The sequence below is a fragment of the Notolabrus celidotus genome, chromosome 6 (assembly GCF_009762535.1).
Source record: "Notolabrus celidotus isolate fNotCel1 chromosome 6, fNotCel1.pri, whole genome shotgun sequence".
Classification (NCBI taxonomy): domain Eukaryota; kingdom Metazoa; phylum Chordata; class Actinopteri; order Labriformes; family Labridae; genus Notolabrus; species Notolabrus celidotus.
The window spans coordinates 13,322,484-13,330,749 of record NC_048277.1 but is presented as its reverse complement, the minus strand read 5'-3'; positions in this window follow the sequence as shown (position 1 = coordinate 13,330,749).

Genomic DNA, 8,266 nt, shown 5'->3' with positions numbered 1-8,266 from the left:
TTGATAGACATTCAGAGTAAAGTCATAAAAACTTGGCCTGTTCCTTCTGAGATCGACTTTCTTAAATACATTTTCCGAAATTTGTAACTAGACTAATCCAACAGTTTTATAGCTTAATTGTCCAAAATATTGTCTGGCTCAAAGAGGGTTAAACATTCCCTCTATATTCACACATTAAGGGAAAAATATCCTGATTATTATTCTACTTTTTCTTTAAAAAATGCGGACACATCAGAGAGTACACCTCCTCTTACCAATACGGAGCAATTGATCTTTCCCCCTGCCTGGCCGTCATAATCCAGCAGAGAATATGCTCTGAGTTGATTGATATTAATCCTCATCCATCACTGTTGATGGAGCGGGCGGCATCACCTCGCGCACGCACCACGCAGCACGAGCGCCGAAGCCACAGCGAAAGGTGTTTTGGGGTCGCGCCTGTAGTTGATTGATAGTTTTTGTGTTATCTTTGCCCAGATTGTTGTATGTAAGGCAAAACAATCGGTAATCGTGAAGGATGCCGGGCGATATGTATGAGACTTTTACGCTAAAATATTGAGTTTGTGTCTCTGACAAGGAAGTCGGTGGGCTACATGTCTGAAGCCGGTTTACCTCACCCACTGGACATCGAAATCACATCAGCACAATTTTCCAAATATATCTGTATCACAGTCTGTTGGACAGAGCACCTTTGCTGTGCATTTCAGTGGTCAATATGTATATTTTGTTTATTATTGTTTCGTCCTGCTACGATTCAAAACTTCTGTTAAGAAAAATGCAACACTTGTTAAGACATAAAAATCGGTTTGTACAAGAGAATCCCCTGAAAATATTCAAAGCGTATCTCGGTTTTGTTTTTTTACATTATCTTTGACTTTGTCCCTTTGAAAGTCTCCTTCTTCAAACTTTTCTATCACCAAAAACAGAAAAAGGTGATCAGAAAACGTCTTACTCCCTTACTTTTTTCCTTTTCCCCCACTTTATTCTCAAAAACTCAAGATTTTTCCTCTTTCGTCCACATTTGGTATCCATCTTCTTCTCATTGAGTTGCTCAGTTAACTTTCTTTCTTTCTTTCATTCATTCATTCATTCTTTCTTTCTTTCTTTCTTTCTTTCTCTTGTCCTATTGTGCCAAAAAAACTGCAACTTTTTTAACTCCATGCTCTGATAAAGTGAGAGAAGAGAGATGGACAGAGGGAGGGAGGGTAAAAGAGAGAGGAAGAGAGAGAGGGAGAGAGAGGGAGAGAGAGAGAGAGAGAGAGAGGGAGGAAAGAGCGAGCTTACCTTTCTGTGGCATGCTGTAGAGAAGTAAAGTTTTGGTTCGTTTAGTTTTCCAACAGCTCCTTTCTTCTATTCTTTCCTCCAATTAGTTTCTCCTTGACTGAGGAGACAAGTGCAGAGAGGGACAGAGCTGCTCCTCAGAGGAGGAGGAGGGAGGAGAGAGGGAGCGGGAGGGAGGTGAGTGGGAGGGATGAGAGACTGTTGAGAGAAAGAGGATGGAGAGGGAGAGAGAGAGGAGGGGATGGAGGGTTTGAGCTACAATAGTGTGAGCTGGAGCTTGTTTATGAGTGAGAGAGAGTGGAGAGGTGGAGGGGGGGTCCAGTGATCACTCTCCCACACTTCATCTCTCGCTCAGCCTCGGTTCACTTCACTCTGCTTTACTGGCATCAAAGTGTCAAATATTCAGCGTGGACCGGTGCTGTTCAAATACTATCAAAAAACCGTATACTTTAGTAGAAACTGACACTTTTTCAGAATTATTTTTTTAAACTTTCTTTTCTGTGGACAAAAACAAAACTGTTTCCCTCCATCCTTCAGGGATGTTTCTACCTTTTAAGGGACTTTTGCAAAGTGTTGTTTTGTGTATCATTTTCTTGCTCTGGTCTGTGGACACACACTTCATAATCTGACATTCTAGATAGCAATAGCAAAATGAAATTTTCATTAAGGCTTTGAAATTAATGACAGGCTCTTTATTAAAGAGAGGACATCATATTGCCTTATAATAGAGGGCAGAACATATTAGTTTATGTAAGTACTATTTCAGTGAGACACTTTTTGGGGAGGTAAAAATCAAAAGCAAAGCATTTGCTGGGTAAGACCAAGATATAATAATTTCATCTTTTGCAAAAATTAAATAGAGACATCTCATACCTGTCTTACAGGATGTCAGAGGTTTCTGTTAAAGTTTGAATCAGGTTTTTGTCCAAGCTCAGAGGAAAAATATTTCTTTGCTTCCTTTAACTATGCTACTAACATATCACTAATTGAAAATTCAAACAAAAGCTCTCTGCACTGTTAATCTACACTATAGAATCTTACATGCTAGTTGTAAGGGCAGCAAAGTACAACTTGAAAGAAAAAGTTACATGTCTTCCTGATTGTCTTGTTTACTTCTGGTATAACTGGTAGGTTTAACTAGTTACAAAGTCTTCACACTATGCTTGAGTTCATTAAGATGTTAATCTTTTTTTACATTTTACTCAACCTTACTTTAAATAAATCTTTCCTTCTTCGGTTTCCAGCTGTCAGAATAATTATACCTGTTCCACTGCCTCTTCATGTTCATACTAATCACATATTTCTCTTTGATGGTGCATGACAACACAGCCTGTCCTATTAATAGTTATCATATAAACGTGATAATATTTAAGTGTACATTTTCTCTTCCCGTTGCTCTCTTTCAGGAATAGAATGCTTATTTGTTAACTTTAATTTTAACATGATTCAAAGAGATAAGTGTTTTAAAATTGAGATTTGAAGTTCATTAATAAAAACTCTGATACGTAATTGTCTACTGGAGTCAGTCAGGCCATTCTTATGTATGGCTTGAAAACAAAGAACACAAAGAAAAACATTGGTTGTGAGTTTACTTGTTGCTTTTAATTAAACAAGCCACCATGAAAAGATTCACTGTTTGTTGTGAAAGCACAGAAATTGAACTTATAAAAGTTGACTCAGGGTCCTTTTTAATCGTTATTTGAAAATTTGCGACTGATGTTAGATGTTAATTTTATCATAAAGCAGAACTTTTTGATTGCAACATTAGTCATATAGTTTGAGAAAACCAAAATAAAGAGAGAAAATGGTCTGTTATCTGATTCAAGGGTCTGATTGGAAATAGGGAATGTGATAATGTTCTTGTTTCTCAAATTTCTGCCGTTTCGTTACCACAAGCATAACAGCAGTCACCAGAGTTGTCTCATATCAAGTCTACAAATTTTCGCACTTGCAATGATAACAACTCCACATAAAAAGGATCAGTACATTTGAGACAGGTGAACTGTCAAAGGGGTTGTTGACAGGGTTGGGCTGGACTCTTCAGAATCAGAATCAGAATCAGAATCAGAATCAGAATCAGAATCAGCTTTATTCGCCAAGTATGCTTGAACACACAAGGAATTTGACTTTAGTAAACTGTGCTCTCTTTGTACAAGGCATAAGAATAAGAATAAGAACTACAATAAAAAATAAAATAAAAATATAATAACAATAACCTTAGCTATAAATACAAAGAAACAACAAATAGGCTTCACTAATATGTACAGGCTAAAATAATATGATAAAGTGCAGTGGTGAGTAGCAGAGGTAGTTTTTACATTATAAAAATAGAAGTTAAATAATACAAAAAATAGAAATATGGAATTCTGCTTGGAGAATTGTTGCATTGTATATCTACATGTATATTTACAGAGAGTGTTTATCTGACAGGTATGACACTGTTATGGTTTATTGTTCATCAGAGTGACAGCCTGGGGGAAGAAACTGTTCTTATGGCGGGTTGTTTTGGCGCACAGTGATCTGTAGCGCCTGCCGGAGGGGAGGAGTTTGAAGAATTTGTGTCCAGGGTGTGAGGGGTCATCGGTGATGCTACCTGCCCGTTTCCTGGCCCGGGACCGGTACAAGTCCTGGATGGGGGGCAGGTCAGGGGGACAGGATGATTATCAGATGGGTTTTCCTCTATGCAGGAGAAACAGTACTGTTTACTGGGAACCTATGCCGCAACTTTGCAGCGCCTCAGTCAAAAAATTTAAAGTTTGCTGAGGCTGGAGGAACAAGGGTCTTTCTGTGGGATTAGCAGAACATTTTCCCGATGGAGCAAAAGAAGCCGGAAGCTGTTGAAGCACCAACACATGACTCTTTAGCCACAGGACACGAGTCCTGACTGCAGCTCAGCAGCCGAGAACAAAATACTTTTACCTCAAGTCTGCAGCAACAGCAGAAATAGAGGACTTTTTCAGCAGCCCAGGAGGGGAAAGAATGTTACTGCAGCTCAGGAGGGACAGCTTCAGCAAGGCTGCTGACTGAGAGCCAAGCAGGACATTAGTGAAGACAGCCAATGGGGATTCAGGCTAAGAACATAAAGGGAATGGCCACTGGGGGCAGAGGGTCCTGGGTTTGTGTAAGAGGAAGCCAGGTGAGGGCATCTGCCAGGCTACAAACTGCAAAACAAGATCTGGTGCTACCCCAGTGCTACAGATGGGTTAAACAGAGTAAGCTAGGGATAATAGAGCTGGTGTCAGTCTGATCGCCAACTGGGACAGAGGAGCTCTGGTTGTCCTGGCCACTCCATCAGACAGATAGCAGATTGGGATGCAGGGCTGAGGTGACCAGGCTTTTCGCAGGCCATAGGCTTGTAAGCTTGAATCAGGCATGCTACATACTTTACGGTCTTCTTATCCATATCAGTCTACTCTCTATCTGACATGGATCATTATCTACAGCCCCCAAATTGCCCCTCAGATAGCATTCCCTCTCATAAGGAAGTCTTTCACACTGTTTAAACTGTTGGACATCATGGCTCCCCTTGATGCTGTTGATTACATGGTCCTCTTGACATGTCTGAAATATTTGATAGGAATTAATGGTGCTGCACTCAGGTTAAGTCCTACCTGACAGGAGTTTCTCTGTCCACCAGGGTGACCATTCCTCCACATTTGTGGTGTCCCTCAAGGTTCTGTTTTAGGCCCCATCTTATTCTCATTACATATGCTGCCCCTGGGCTCTACTTTTGAAGTATATGATGCCTCGTTTCATTGTTTTGCAGATGATGTACAGATTTATATACTATTGAAACCGAAAAAAATGTTTCACCTTTTTAAAACATTGATGAGCATAATCATTCTCAACCGCAATAATAACATAAACCGAGGTCATGGTATTTAGACACCTTGAAGGTTAAGTAGGGCCACCATTGCCCGTGATATTTACTCTCTTCTTTTGAGTCTTGGTGATTGTTTGGCAGTGTTTTCAAATTTGACAAGCAGATTTCTCATTTTTGAAGTCTAGCTTCTTTCAGCTTTCAGATTTATTGCTAAAGTAAAAAGGCTGATATCCATCCTAAAGATTAAGGAGTATACTGTACATGCATTCATGATGTCTCAACTTCACAGTTGAAATTCTTTGTGCAGCTAGTTCAGAATGCCACTGCCCTCCTCCTGACTGGAATTGGATTAGCCCTGTTGTACTTCTTCGTGTTCTTAGTCCATACTCCAGCTACAGCACAGCAACCATTAATCACCTACCCCTGGATGTGCCTAAAGCTAGGTTTATCATTGGGGTGAGCCTTTGCAGAAGCTGCCCCTAACCCGTTGAGCAGCTTATTACTTCAAATAAGACCTGCCCTCACTTTCGATTTTTTTGAACTCATTGTTTGGATTTGACTCATCTCTTTTCTTTGGCCTGCCTTTTGAGATGATTATTTTCCAAACAGATTTTACTATTATTAATATTATTTTACCTTTTAACTTTGTAAAGCACTTTGTTAAAAAATTTTATGCGCTATATTAATCAAGTTGGCTTGACTTCAGTGTACCACTGCAGAGAAGCAGCTTCATACTTAAAAGTTGTGCTCTTGTGTTAAGCCAAGGTCTCAACAATAGCCTGCAGTCTCAGCTCTTTTTTGTGCCACACAATTCCTCCAAGTCAATTTCAAAATAAACAATTTCCTCAATTTCTCAGGTATAAGACATGAAAGCATCCACAATGCCCCACACAGCCGTTTTACACAGCATTTGCATATCATGGAGGTCAGACCTGTGGTTAATTCAATTCAGAGCAGGAGTGTTAAAAGCATTACTGTAATTGGCAGATGTGGGTGTGTTCATATTTTAGCAAGTTCATGTCAGCCACATAATCAGATGTGGCCTTCTTATAACGCTGTCTTTGCCGGCGCTTTGATTCAGAACGCTGCAATAGAGGCTAATGTATGCTCAGATGATGCTGAACTCAACATTAAGTACTTGTCCTTTGCTCTCTTTTATTATTATTAATATCTTAAAATGTCTGTAACAGGGCCATATTCATCATATCCTCCCTTCATCCCTCAATTATAAAGGCGTTCTAAATAGCAGCGACACAATTTACCCACTAAGGCTGCACAATAAAGTAGACACACTTACCGGTCCCAGGAAGTCACAGAGCGATAGCAACAATAAACACAAGAAAGCAAATTCTGCAATTAGAGCCTTGGCTGACTCCTTGTCCAGTGCCCCGGTTTGAGCCCCCTTTACCATTACCTTGGTCAGCGCTCTTACAGTTAGTGTTCCAGTGGCCCAGTCTGCTCCCTGTTTGACTCTTGTTCTTGTGTGCTGGTCGAAGCCCCTACAACCCTTGTTCTCTGGGGCCACCTTGTTCCTGCTGAAGGCCCTGGCCCTGTGCTCCTGATGAGGAGGTTGGCCCCCTTTGTGCAGTGAGAGTCTCTTGCTCCAGTTCCTCCTGAGCTATGAGGTTAGAGTCATGTGTCCTGTCTGATGTCTCTTCAGGTACAAACTGGACAAGACTGAGAATTAAAAAAACGTCAAGAGGATTTCTGTTCATGGAAACTCTGACTGCAAAGTCACAAAGGCCTACTTTTTGTATGGATGAAATCCGTACAAGGGAACGTGTGTTCATGCTAAATCTGCTATGTTTTTTTTAGTCTAATTCTGGATGATGATTTTGTGAATGTCAGCTTTTGTGTGAGTATTTAATTATGAAAAGGGAATTGTGACCCATCGGGCCACACATCAAAAATGAGGATAGTGTAAGTGTTCTTTGCTGTACTACTTGACGGTCACATGATCAGTGAAATTAAAACAGCATCACTGTCTTCAGAGAGAAGATCAGTAGTCCTACAATTACTGCTTCTGTCAGAGGTCTGCCTCATCTCTGCAAATGAAGGGGAGATTAATACACTGGCACTATCTGATAGACAGCATCTGAAAGAAGAGACAGCAACAGCCTGACCTTTTTGACAAAAACACGTGTCAACACTCTGCTCTCTGTCCTCAGCTCCTCCTCCATCTCAACTATCTCCTTGTACCACTCCTACCACTCCTCCTTTTCATTCTATCCTCCTCTTTGTCCTCCTTTTTATGTCACCTTCGCTCCTTCCACCTCTGACACCTTACAACTTTTCTTCCGTTCTGCTTTTCTCCACCTCCTCATCCTCCTCCTCATGTCTCAGACGGAGGGTCTGTCTCATGCTGACAGCTAACAACTAATTACAGGTAATCATCTAAATGGACAGTAATTACTTCAAGGAGGGAGGGGCTGCAGTTTGTCTTTACACTGTTGTGAATAGGAGCCTAGCCCTTGACTTGCTTTATAAGTCTTTAACACCCCCATTCTCTCTTTCTCACACACGTGAACACACACACACACACACACACAGAGATAGAGAGAGAGAGAGAGAGAGAGAGAGAGAGAGAGAGAGAGAGAGAGAGAGAGAGAGAGAGAGAGAGAGAGAGAGAGAAACGTATCCTGTCAGAGTTATCATGAGATGGTTATTGTTATTAACAGGTAGAAATTGACATAGATGATCAACATCTTGTCTTGCTCTATCTGCCCAGTGTTGATTGATGCACCTTGCTCTGGCACCAAGCGAAAATAGAGGCCCCGTGTATCTGCTGTGAGGGCTACAGATTGCTAGAGTTGAGACAGAGCCAATATGTAAAGCAGCTGAGCCGGTAAAAGCAATCACATCGACTGGAGTGAAACCTATCAGCTTTGCTGCCGTTGCTGAGTGGCGACTTAAGGCTGATTTATACTTCTGTGTCGAATCGATATGCCGGGGGTCCTGGTTTACTAAGATCACAAATAACAAGCGCTAATTTGCGTGTGCAAATAATAATTTTGCACGTGCTATTTCTGGGTGTGTTGCGGGTGATCTACTATGACTGCGTGTGCAAATGATAACAAGTGCAAAAGTGATGCTGACCGCCCTTTAATGAGTATTTTAAGTGGGTTATCGGCTGTCACCATGGAGAGTTTGAGAGAGCAGAGTGGT